The 13,516-nt window shown below is 33.6% G+C and overlaps 1 protein-coding gene across 3 annotated transcripts in view; it reads left to right on the top strand.

Moving 5' to 3' along the window:
• Positions 1 to 552: 552 nt before the first annotated feature.
• LOC110112291 (protein NINJA homolog 1) overlaps positions 553 to 13,516 on the top strand; it is a 32,648-nt gene continuing 19,684 nt past the window's right edge. Inside the window, exons 1-2 of one of the 3 annotated variants that reach the window (XM_020844463.2) lie at positions 554 to 781; positions 1,232 to 1,298. The gene's annotated coding sequence lies outside the window, so the exon portion shown is untranslated. Of the gene's footprint in view, positions 782 to 1,231; positions 1,299 to 13,516 lie in introns of all 3 variants that reach the window. The other 2 variants (XM_020844464.2, XM_020844462.2) reach the window with 2 other exon arrangements.

The raw sequence follows: 13,516 nt of genomic DNA, 5'->3' as shown, positions 1-13,516 counted from the left end.
ATGGCCTCCGTGATTTTTACATTTTCTTCAATTTTTCATGTAAAAACCCTTGTGTTTTTGAGTTCTCTGTTTATGTGTTGGATATCCGTACAACTCTAATATGAAAAATCTTCTCACTCTATTGCCGTGTATATTATAGCCCGCAACAATCCTAATCATTAATTCATACCAACCATGAAAACGAAAACAAAATATAATTATAAAATATTTTTTATTCTTTTAAAATATATTTATAGACATTTTTTTATTTTTCAGATTGTTATCATATCTCTATTTAATTAGTATTATTTTATTACTTAAAAATTTTTTGTAATGAAATATTATTTTTTATAATTAGAATTATTAAAATATGATATTTAGGAAAAAAATATTTGTAATACTTACATAATTAAAAAAAAAAACTATTTTTTCTCAATCATCTCTATCCACAAAGAAACCTCGACTCTATCTCATCAATGTGAGAATCTTAATGTCATTTGTTTACGATCGGACGGCTACTGTTCGTTGATGCCGGAAGTTTCGCACTAGTAGTTAGAGCCTTTCCAGCCAAGAGATCCCTTCGTCTGAGATCGTGGCGTCTCTTCGATCTTTTTCTTCCTCTTCGCGCGTCTATATTCCGGTATCGGAAGTTTAATCGACGTGAAAATCGCAACTAAGGAGAGTGGTGTCTCTTCTTCCTGTCCTTCTTCAGGCTCCTTAAAATCTCGCTTCTCCTCCCTTTTTTTCCTTCTCTATAATTGTTCGTGGATTTTCTTTTCCGGATAGCGCGGTTATTGGAGAGGTAGGATCAAAATCCCCTTTTTTTATCTTTCTTTGTTCTTATTTCATGCTTTATTTTACTTTTCTAACATCCTGCTCTAAACTAGTCTCTAGCTGTATCGTTAGTTTCTGGTTCTTTATACAGGCAAAGATCCATCATATTCTATTTGAAATTGGTTCTAATTGGGATTCTGTAGAGAAAATACTTTAGGAAGAAAGTTGCTGAAGCTAAGAGGGGAAAAAAAAATTTCTTAGTTAATTAGATTGCGGTGGTTGATTTTCTACCTTTTTTGTTTTATTGAAAAATTCGGTTTGTTGCCGTGTTTGCAAAATTTGGTAGAAATTAGAGAGTATAAGGAAGCTTTTCAGTCCTGAAAGCTTTTTTATTGCAGTCTAGTTCAATTTATCTGAGCATAGGCTTATACAGCTATACATGATATGTTTTATTATTATTATTATTATATTAAACCAGGGTTTGTGGCCATATGGATATGAGGAGCAGTTCATATTTGTGAGATAACTCTGCATAAATTGGCCAGGTGACAATTTACTTGTAGTTTGATGTATAGAATAGCTTTACCTTGAATTTAGTAAATAACATTAGAGTAAGTTGGTTCAAGATGAAGTTTATTTGTCTTTCTTTGTTAATTGAGGGACAAAATGCATGTGAAAATGATTTTAACAAAATAATGTGAGCTTTATTTAATTGTTTTACATATATATGAGTGGTTGCATATTCATGATTCTGAGAGCTGTTTCGATATCCGCCATAAAATTTTGTGAATATTTTATGAGATCATTATTTGTTCCATTGTTAACTGGAAATTTCGATGTTTGTGGTTCTTCTGATTGGTATACAACATAGTTTATTGTCTCTGGAGGAACGTTTATGGCAATCAAAGGTTATGTGGTGTTCTTGATGTTTTGTGTTAATGGAGACCTGAACATTGAAGAAATTCACTCGTGGGTATAAATATTATTTATTTGGCTAGTATATGTTGTAGATCTCCCGAACCGCAAGCTAGGTGGAATATGAGCAATGCAAGCTTATCCCTATCATAATTGTTTATAATTGTGGGGTGCAAACCCTTTATTGATAGTATAACGACATATGGATATTTTCATTAAGATGTTGATTGGGCTGGATGTTCAGATGACAGATGAAACTTTAGTTCATTGAAGTATCATGACCACTTGAAATTAAAATAATTCTCATGTTATTTCTCTACATATGTGTTTCAGAGGTTTTCATTGTTTTTTTTTTTTTCCTTTTTACCAATTTTCAATTTAAAGTATAACTCATGCTTCAGTAAAATGGTAAAGGTTATTTAACAATGTGCATGCCATTGTCTAATGAGTTTTGAATCTCACCCATTTGTATGGTCAGTTGTACGGTAATTGACCTATCCTTGACATTTCTTATCATAAACCCATGTGAACTCATCACAGATTTGTAGTGAAATTAAGTTGTCCTTTGGGAGACCTTGTAGCGCTTGTTGCTTAAGAGTTTGTTGGTTGCTCTTATAAATATATGTAGTTTTTTTGGAATGATTGTTGTTGGAGATATGCAAGTTCATACTTGTTAGAAATGTCGATCAAATAAATCAGTTGAACAATGTTTAATTTACTTTTATTTGGTAGTGTTTTTGTTGTTGTTTTTTTTATAATTCCAATTTAATTCCTTAAAAATACTTGTGGTGATATAGCCTTTCAGAACATTATGCGTTATGCATTTTTTAGTACTTGGTTTGATTTGGTTTAATTTGGCTGATACAATCTACTAGAATTATCTTGGTTCAGTCATTTGTTCATGGACATCAGGATTTGGCTATTATTCTAGTTTACTTGTTATTAGCCATGCAGCAATATTAGTTTTATTTTTAAATGTCTCATGTGATATGCTATATGCCTATATTTGATGTTTTTTGTGCTCTTTTGTGTCAATATTTCTTTAAACTAGACGTGGTTATTTAGCCATTGATTCTGTGGTTCATCTATGCTTTTTTGTTGTGCCTAATATACCAATTTGCAGAACCTATGAGGTGGTTGAATGTGGATGAGATTTCAACGATTGTTTTATTTTGGAAAATTCAGGAGATTGGCGGCCTTAGAGTTAGTCTTTATAAATAGAAAACTTGAGGCATGTACTATGGATTCAGTTTTTGCTTAATGAAAATTTTCCTTCAATTTTGTCGGACTTATGAGTGTAGATTTATTCGAATGCATTACAAGAACAACTATAATTTTTGGGGGAAGTCAGTTTCTTATATGGACATGAGATGTGACTTTCTTGCTTGGTGAATTCTTTTCTCTCTCCTATATCTTAAATTTCTTTTTTATTGATTTTTGCAAATGTGATTGATTTTAGTCAAATCCCTTACAAGTGCCTTTATATACATTAATCTTAATTGACTTGGTAATTTTGATGTTTTCAATTTAACTCTTAAATTCTCTTGTGTATTTAATCATTAGATTACAACTTGGCATGATTTTTTCATATTTTTTCTTGATTGAATCAAAAGTTTATGAATAATTATTTAATTGGTTGCTTTTAGAACTATGAGTTTCAAATATGATTTGCTTGATTTCATCCCTTGCATCATCAAGTTGAATTAAAAACCCTAAGCTCTAAGACTTCTTGCATCAAATTGGTATTAGATCTTAAGGTTGCATTATATCAATTGGGTCAATTAATAAATTGCAAAAATGATGCAATTTAATTAGAGTCAAGTTGGTTATGCTTCTAAACCTACATGTTAACAATACAAAATAGTGCGCACCATGATGCATGGCAATATGTAGTGCATCCTTTGCACCATTTTCATACTGGGTACTCAGATTTAAATAGCGCGCATCATCTGCATTATGCACATGCAATAGCGCATGAGGCATAGCCTTATAGAACTTGCTTTAAATTTGATAAATTAGTAATATAAGTTAAAATTAAAATTATTTACTCTTTATATTTAAATGAGAATTTGATTCTTAACATGACATAATATAGAAAAAGGATTCACGTAGCCGACTCCAAATAGTAGGATAAATGTTTGATGATGTTACTGATGTTGTTGTTGAGTTCTCACACACTATTGTCCCATTAATCAATAGAGTCCCGCATGCACGCCCTTTTTTGTCTCAATTGGCTAGGATATCGTTTTGTTCGCATGGTTTCAATCATGCACACACTTGTCTAACATCATCTCAACCAAGCAGTCTTGGCCATGCACGCACAACAAGTGCATGATCATGACTTCATAGTAAACACTCAGCCTCAGTCCGCTGAGCTAGAGCATCGTGCACAGCAGGCCACCTTCTCTTCCTCACATAACCCCACAACAAATGCTTGCCTTGTCTTCCTTGCACAACAAGCCGCACACCTTGTTTCCTCTCATAGCAGCTTCACACATTGTCTTTTCTTACGAAGCTATCGTTGCTCTCCTTTCACACTAACTTCACTATTTTCAAATTGTATTTTGTTGTTTAAAAACTTTTAGTGTACACATGTTAGTATTAGTCATTTCTATCACTATTATGTATTTAAGAGAATGCCATATTTAGTTCAAACTGCACTTGAACTTAATTAGTTAAGGTATTGAGCATTTGAATTTAAGCATCACTTTTATTATTTTTATTATCATGATGTTTTATCCTTTACTTAGTCTTTCATATTTATCTACATTTTATTCATAATTTTTTAATATTTTGCTCCATGTGTAAAATGGTGTGCGCTGCGCCATGCGCCACTGGTCCATGGGGAACTTTGTGTTATATCATGAGGTTTAAAGTTACATTGCTAGATTTGGTGATAGGTATAATTTTGGGAAATTTTCAAAATGGATTAGTAATTTGAATTAAAAAAATGTTATATTGATTACGAAGAAGCTCATTGTGTTAAATCAAAATTAGTGGCATAAATATTAGGTTTCCTACAAGGTATTAAATTGTAAAACCGGCGTATTATTAGGTTTATTCATCAGGTCCAACAACATTTTTACAAAATAATCTTCAGATCTAACAACTTTTTATCGGCGTATTAATAAAACCGAAGTTAGAGATGCTTTAAAGAAAATAAAGGATAAAAAAGTTGTTGGACCTGATGATATTCTAATAGAGGTATGAAAATGCTTAGGAAATAAAGGAATTTTTTGACTAACTAAACTTTTCAATATTTTTTTGAAGACTAAAAAGATGCTAGATGAGTGGACAATGAGTGTGTTGATTCCTATTTTTAAGAATAAAGGTGATGCACAAAATTGTGCGAATTATAGAGGAATTAGGTTAATGTGCTATACTTTAAAGCTATGGGAGAGAGTTATGGAGCATAGGTTGCGGCTTAATACTAATGTTTCTCAAAATCAATTTGGATTCATGCCGGGTAAGTCAATTATGAAAGCTAAATATTTATTGAGAGGTTTGATGGAGAAGTATAGAGACAACAAGGAGGATCTACATATGATATTTATTAATATAGAGAAAGCATATGATAACGTTCCAAAAGAAGTGCTATGGAGTGTTCTAGAAAAGAAGGGGTTAATAATGCTTATATTCAAGTCATTAAGGATATGTATGCAGGAGCTATTTCTTGTGTTTACACACAAGATGGTTTGACTAAGTATTTTCCTATTTCAGTTGAATTATATCAAGGATCAGCCTTAAGCCCATATCTTTTTTGCTTTAGTCATGGATAGTCTCACTAGATATTTGCAAGAGGTTGTACCCTGGTGAATGTTTTTTGCTGATGATATTCTTCTTGTTGATAAGACTAGAGTGAGAGTTGAAGGTAAACTTGAATTATGGATGTCAACCTTATAGTCTAAAGACTTTCATTTGAGCTGATCTAAAACTGAATAAATAGAGTGTAATTTTAGTAATAATAGTTTTTGTGGGGGGATTGTGACTTTGGGTGATCAAGTCATTACTAAGAGTACACGTTTTAAATATCTTGGGTCTATTGTTCAGAGTGATGGTGAAATAGATGGAGGATATTATTAGTAGAATTCAAGTTGGATGGTTGAAGTGGAGGAATGCATCATGCTTGTTGTGTGATAAAAAAGTCCTCCTCAAACTTAAGGGAAAATTCTATAATATGGTGGTTAGAACTGCAATGCTTTATGGTGCAGAATGTTGGCTATTAAAATAGAAGCATAATATTAAGTTAAGTGTTGCAGAGATGAGGATGCTCAGGATGAGTGGCTTTACTCTTAGAGATATGACATGAAATGAGCATACATGAAAAGGTTAGAGTAGTTACTGTGGAAGATAAGATTAGAGAGAGTCACCTTAGATGGATTGGTCATATAAAACGGTGACCTTTCGATGACCTGGTTAAGAAAGTAGATATATTAGATTTTACTTTCGTTAAGAAAAGTAGAGGTAAACATAAAAAGACTTCATTAGAAAATATTAGAAAATGACCTTTCTATATTAGATTTAAATGAGAATTTAACTTTTAACATGACACAATGGAGAAAAAAGATTCATGTAGCTGACCCCACATAGTGAGATAAAGGCTTGATATTGTTGTTATTGTTGTTGTCGACATTTTTTCACAAAATTTGCTACTGGGTTGCTTTAATTTACTTATTTACTAGCCTTCTGGTAGTGTTGGTTTTTGTATTGGATGGCTCCCTTGATATCGTTAAATCTTTGAAATATCTAAGTCTTTGTAATGATTTGTTTATCCTATTGCTAATTCTATATGCCCATTTGTGTTTTTTTTGTTGCGCTTTATATGTCCGTCCTTAGAGCTAGTGAAGCAACTAAATTTGGGTGAGATTTCAGCAACTCCTTCATTTCTAGAAATTAAGGAATTGTTGACCTTAGGTGCACTATTTATAAATAGAAAGCCTAAGGCATGTATTATGGATTAGGTTCTTGCTAGATAAAAAATTTAATTTCTTTTAATTTGATGGTTCTTGGTTGAATGTGGATTCCTTCAAGTGTAATGCAAGAGTGACTACAAAATTTTTAGGATAAGTTGTCTTATTTTTCTAATTTGAAGCCTGATTTTTTCTACTTTATGAATATGTTTCTTGTTCTCTTTGTTTCTAAATAATTTATTAATAGGTTTTTGAAAATATGGTTGATTTTACTCAAATACTTCACAGCTAAATTTTCCTTTGTGGAGTGAATCTTAGCCAACTTATAGATTTTGATGGTTTTAATTTCTTGCTTAATTTCTTGCTTAATTTCTTTGATTTATTATTGTTTTACATGGATTCTTCTTATTTTCTTGATTGCATCAAAAGTTAGTGAATAATTATTTAATTGTTGATTTTGGATCCATGAATTTTAAATGTGATGTGTGAGATTTCATCCATTACGTCATCTTGTCGCATTAACAATCTTATACCCTAATATATATGCATCAGTTGGATTGCATATTTTGTGCGGTAACCTTGGAGTTTAAGCACACAATCACGATAGTGAAGAAGAGCAATGATAAAGAGAATCAGAAAAAAACTAGTGTATTCTATGAAATAGAAAAATATGTATTATGTTCTTGCATTTTATCACCCTCTCTATATCTATACCTTGGTAACTTTCTGTTGATTATATTTGTCTAATCTCTTAAAAAGTTGCATAGTACTTGTATATGAAAAGGGCAAAAAGTTGAAGTGAGAATGACGATAAAAATCGAGAAACAATGGTAGGCTAGAGAAACAAGTGTATTGTCCCATTGTTTTGGATGTTTTTGTACAAGATTGTGCAACATGTTGCCTAGCATGTGGTTAAATTTGACAGTGAAATCAGGGGTGATATGCTGAGCTGAGATTGATTTGAATTCACAGATGCTTCCACAATGCTCAACAAAATGGGCTAATAAATTTCACGTTTCTATCAGAGGTTAAGTTGCAAGGCAATCCGTGGAGATGAATGATTCATTCGAAGAACAAACAAGCTATATTAATAGTGTCAAAAGTTCTTTTGCACGCAATGAAGTGAGTTATCCTCAAAAATCGATCTACCACAGCCATAATTGAATCCATTACCTATTTCTTTTGCGGAAAACTCATCACAAAATTGAGACTCAAGTCTTCCCAAATTGAGTCTAGCACCGGTAATGGGATAGATCAATGTTTTGGTGCATACCTTGAATTGTTCGCAAATGGAACAGTGTTGGACAAATTGTAATACATCACAATGTAGCCGGAGCCAGAAAAATATTGATTGTAGTTGTAATAGTGTATTTTCTTTGCCCATATGTGCTTCCAATCCTCTATCGCGAGCATATTTAATGAGTTGATGTCGCCAATATGAGTTTGGAATGCATGAAATGTTGCCTTTGAACAAAAACCCTTGTCGAATTGAATAATCAACGAGTGGAGTAGCGACGTAACACTGACTCCAGATTTTGCAAAATCTTTTTTGTTGCGATACAATTCTTTTAAATAATCTAGGCCCATCTTTTCAATTTAAAGCTGTATTATCATGGAAGCTCGTCAACTAAGAACATCAGCAACTCTATTTTGCAAACCGAATTTGTGCCTCAAAATGAATGTGAGTTTTTGCAACATAGAATCTAGTGTGTGCTTACTGCTAATATTCTTTTGGTTATATATAAATTGAATTGTGTGATGATGGTTGCACAAAACAAGGTTTTGATGTAGTAAGTGATGTTCCCAATGTTTGAGCACTTGGACATTTACATACATATGATGTTTGTACATTGCTCACTTTTATCGTGCCAAATTTAGTTTTTCACTAAAAGATTGAACAAGCCGATCAAGATTAGATAGGACAACGCCCATGCTAATTGCGGACGCATCAACTTCAACATGGAATGGTTTTTTGAAGTCCGGTAATGTATGGACTGGAGTTGAACTGAATGCAATTTTAAGGGCTTCAAAACTCCTTCACTGTGCAGTTGATCAACTGAAATTTTTATCATTTAAGCAATCCATTATCATTCATCAGAGCCATAATAATGCTAAAATCATGGATGAAAGGCGATGGAAGTTGGTGAGTCAATGAAAATTTTGAACATTAAATAACGATCAAGGTGTTAGGTCAATCCATAATGGTTGAAACCTTGCAAGGGTCCACTATGACACCTTGAGCCGACACAATGAAACCAAGAAAAGAAAATAGATTCTAAGTGTAGCGAATTAGCATTTAGGTGTCTTATGACTTAGAATTTGAAAAATTTTAGTAAGGTGCTCTACATGCTCAGTGAGGGATGTGGTAAAGACAAAAATGTCGTCAAAATAAACAACACAGAACATCCCAAAGAAAGATTTTAATAACTTGTTTATTAGACACATAGATGTGGAGGGGCCGTTGCATAATCTGAAAGACATGACCTTCCATTCTTATAGTCTTTCTCAAGGTTTGAAGACAGTCTTCCACTCGTCCCCAGGTCGAATGCGGATTTGGTGATAACCATTGTGTAGATATAGTTTGGAAAAATGTTTGAACCCACTAATTTATATAAAAAATCTTCAATTTGTGCCATCAGAAAGTAATACTTGATCGTACTTTTGTTGATCGTGCGATTGTCAATGCACATCCGCTACTGGCCATTTTTTTGGGCACAAGGAGTTCCAGGATAACACATGGGCTTAGGCTCGATTGGACGAGGTGTTTGTCCATGAGATCATCTACCAATTCTTGAAGAATGCTTTGTTCTTTAGGGTTCATTCTACAGTGGGGGCGAATTCAACAATGCAACTCTAGGTGTGAGGTCAATTTGATGTTGTATGGTTTGTGAAGTAGGCAGATCAAGCGGTCTAACATCTGCAAATTGTTTAAGTATTCTTGAATTTCTTTAGGTGATTGAGTCGAATCTTCATCATGATGTTCCTTTGTTACTACTAACACATACAATGTAGCAATTTCACAGAAGCAATCCAAACCGGATATGATATTAAGGGTTGTTTTGTTATTATTCCTATTAGGGTAGTAACCACAATTATTTATCCTTTCAATAAAACGAGTAAGTGTTTTATCCACCATCATATAAAGCTCCACTATTATACTGCCACAACTGCCTCAAAGTTATATGACAAACATTCCTATCTAGAATGTCACACACTACTTCGTTTATGCATTGCCTACCAATTGAATGCGTAACTTGGCACATTTCTGAAACGGGGATATCTATCCATCTCTTAACCCAACTTATTTTACAAGGTTGGGGATTCTTAGTGGGCTTGAACTAAAGTGCTTTGATTAGTGAGCGGGAGACTATATTTTCAATGTAGCCATTATTAATAAGCAAGTCACAAACCTTCCCATTAATGCTACACCAGGCGCAAAAAAATTGCATTGTGTTGGGAGTTTTGTGTTGTTGAGTACCTAATATTAACTTTTCAAAAAATACAAACTACGACATTAGCTTTGTCCTCGACTACATCTTCAGTTTCAATGTCTTTGTCATCATCTAATATATTTGGAGCAACTTCCAATTCGCCCTCGACAATTTGAATTTGCGGCATGTTCGGACATTCATCCGACTTGCCCAGGTTGAAAATATCTAAAATATTTGAAGATGGTAGGTTTTGAATATTAATTTTATTTACCTGTGATACGCATTCTAGTGGGGGTTTTTGTGTCTGCAGCATGGTTGCTATCTAGAAGCATGGTTTAAAATTGATCAATAAGAGGCGTGCCTCAGTGCAATTTCGACTTTTTAAGCCTCAAAGATTACGCAATGAGAGTATGGAATGAGGCGTACGACCCAAGTTTCCTGAGGCGCGCCTCGCCTCAAGTTTTAGAGGCGTCCGCCTAAAAAAAAAAAGAAAACCTAACCTAATATTTATCTATTCGGTTCGACCCCCCCCCCAACCTAAAATTTTTTTTTTTTGTTCCCCCCCCCCCCCCCCCTCCCTGCGCGTCTTCCGACATTTCCGAAACGAGCGCTCTACTCCCTTCTTTGAGCACTAATTAAACTCCCTTATGTAAATCTTAGTTGAGTGGTGGATTTAGTTTGGTGACGGGACTCCAAAATTGCAGCGTTTTATTGTGAAAGTTTTAGGCTTAACATGTTCTTCATCTGGATGTGAACGAAATTGGAGTACCTACAACCAAGTACATACAAAGAGGAGAAATTGTTTGTCGACATTGAGGATATGTACAATGGGAGACTCAGAGACAAGAATTTGAAGAAAAAAAGATTAAATGATGATGAAGATCCTTTGCTTTGCGTGGATATGAAATCTAATGATGTGTGGTTTGTAGATGATGAAGTTGAAGTGATGCCGTCTGAATTACAAATGAATATTTAAATGTTGACTTCTTTGATGGTCGTAGAGCATCTACATCCACTACAACTCAAGAACAAAATAAAAAAGGTATATAAATAATATAGTTTTCTTAGACTTTTATTAATGAATTACAATATTATTCATTTTGATATTGTTCAAAAATGTTTAGGGAAGAGGAAGATAACTGATATTGAGGAATAAGGAGCTCATTGGAAGACATTGGACTCTATAGGAGAGGAGGAAGGGTATAGAGCAGTTCATCATAATGATGATTCAAATGAAGATCCCTTAGTGATGACAGTGCTGATGACTTATGAGTTATTATGTGATATGTCATTGCTATTTATTTTTGGAAATTGGAATTATATGTTAATGAAAAGAATATTGAGATTTATGAAAGATAGAATTTTGAGTTGAACTATATTTCATGTTGTCTTATTATTGGGATATTTTGATTTCACTTCATATTGTATGCTTTTTTATGTTTTATGTTATTCACTCGTTAGTATAAATTTTTTTTATCATTTTATGTTTACATAATCTTTTGATTTTGAGGCTTACGCCTCACCTCACGAACGAAATACGCCTCAATACCTGATTACACAATTTTAAACATTGTCTAAAAGTAGTCACTTTGTTGGTTATGCTTGCTCCTAGGTGATGGAAGCTTCGGTTCAACAAAATAATTAGTGAGTTGTTGTCTATTAGTGACTCCTAGAGTGTCAATTGAGTTGCATTACTACCTTTAGAGCTAAATTAACAGTCAGAGGTAAAGAACAAACTCAATTCAAATTCTAATTTGTCATGGATGGCTTCTTTTAACCTAACAATGTAACGAGCTACCACCTGATGATTGGACGCAGTAAGATTATTTCGAGCACTCAATATATAAAATTCTTGTGTACTCACTCGCGATGCAATGTCTTTGAATGCAATGTTGATACTTCATATAGAGCATTTGTTCAAAATTAGTTGGCAAGAAGTGTTCCTGTAGCAGCTGCTTAATATGATATCAATTACGAAAGTAGTTTATCCCATTGAGGCATTGAGTTTGCAATAACTGCAGCCTCCAAGCCCTTGCACCTCTCTTTAAATGGAAAGTTACATATCTTACTTGTATTTCTAGCGCAATCTCCATATACTCGAGAATGTTTCGACTGTTCTCTCCCAATCTAAATAGTCTTTAATATGAAGTTGGTTAACAAGGAATGGAATGTCCAATTTAGCACAAAATTTGATATGGTTCTTGGAAACCTCTCTTGTGGATGATGTATCTGTTCCTTTTCATCAAAGTTAGTTATTTCAGCAAGTCACCTCTGTTCCTCTTCTTCGGAGTTTGAGATGTCCAACATCGTTCTCGAAGTCTTTTCATCTCTTGTTCAAATAGGGTGTTGTTGTGTGCTGCTGCCGGTATGGTTGTTGGAGCTGCACGTCGAGGATTTGGCCAAGGATTTGTATCAAATCCTCTACCCATTCTAATGGCCTGTAACTCTTGCCCCATTTTGATCAAGAACTGAAAGAGATTTGAGTAAAGTTTATCAAGTTGTTTTGCAATGTTATTTTGTGCTGCTCACAAAGCATCTAAGCTCTGATCTTTATCAAGAGCTTTAAGGTGACTTCCTTCTGCCATTTTGTCTTCCCTGCTAGAGTGGCTCTAATACCAAATTAGTGTGGTAATATTGAAGAAGAGCAGTGATAAGGAGAAGCAGGAAAAACTAGTCTATTCTATTCAAGAGAAAAAGAAGTATTCCGTTAGTATATTTTCTCTCCCTCTCTATATCTATACCTTGATAACTTTCTATTGATTATGATTGTCTAATACTAAAAAATTTGTATAGTGCTAGTATAACCAAAAAGGATAGAAAGCTGATAGTGAGAGTGGAGATGAAAACAGAGTAATATTGACGGGTGATAAAATACCCCATATCTTATAATGTGCCAGTGCAATGCATCAATATTTATTTGATTTTGGTTGACTCTCCAAACTGTTAGCTGAGTTTTTCTAGAATCCATGTTCATTTTTGCAACTATAAAGTGCTGAAAGAAAAGCTTAAGAGGTAGTTGTCACTTTTCTCATTGAAAGTCTATGCGAACAATCAATTGATAGAAGTGATCAATGATTTTGCTGGTATCTAAAACTCTCTTCATTCCTCTCCAGTAAATTTTACGTGAGATACCATAAAAGCAAGAGAGAAAAGGGGCAAACGATCAAGCAGGATCCAAAAGAGCCAGTGTAAACATGTAAACCTAAAATTAGGCTAGGCATTACGATTTGATAGATGTCAATGTTTGATATAAATTCACATGTTTTCATGGAATGGTAGCAAAATAGTCACATGGAAGGTATTTTGTGTGTTTTAAAATTTGTGTGCCGTTTAAATTTAAATTATTTCTTCAGTTACTTCGTTTACCATTCCATTTATTTTCATAAACTTTTTGATGAGGACATCAGTAGGAGATTCCGGAATGTTTTCCGCCGGAAGTATTGTAAATCGACGGCTACGATGAGGAGCTTATATATTTGATATTTTATGTATTAGTTCAGATTTTCT

This window comes from Dendrobium catenatum, unplaced genomic scaffold (assembly GCF_001605985.2).
Source record: "Dendrobium catenatum unplaced genomic scaffold, ASM160598v2 fragScaff_scaffold_8, whole genome shotgun sequence".
Lineage (NCBI taxonomy): Eukaryota > Viridiplantae > Streptophyta > Magnoliopsida > Asparagales > Orchidaceae > Dendrobium > Dendrobium catenatum.
This window is presented reverse-complemented; position numbering and strand designations above follow the sequence as displayed.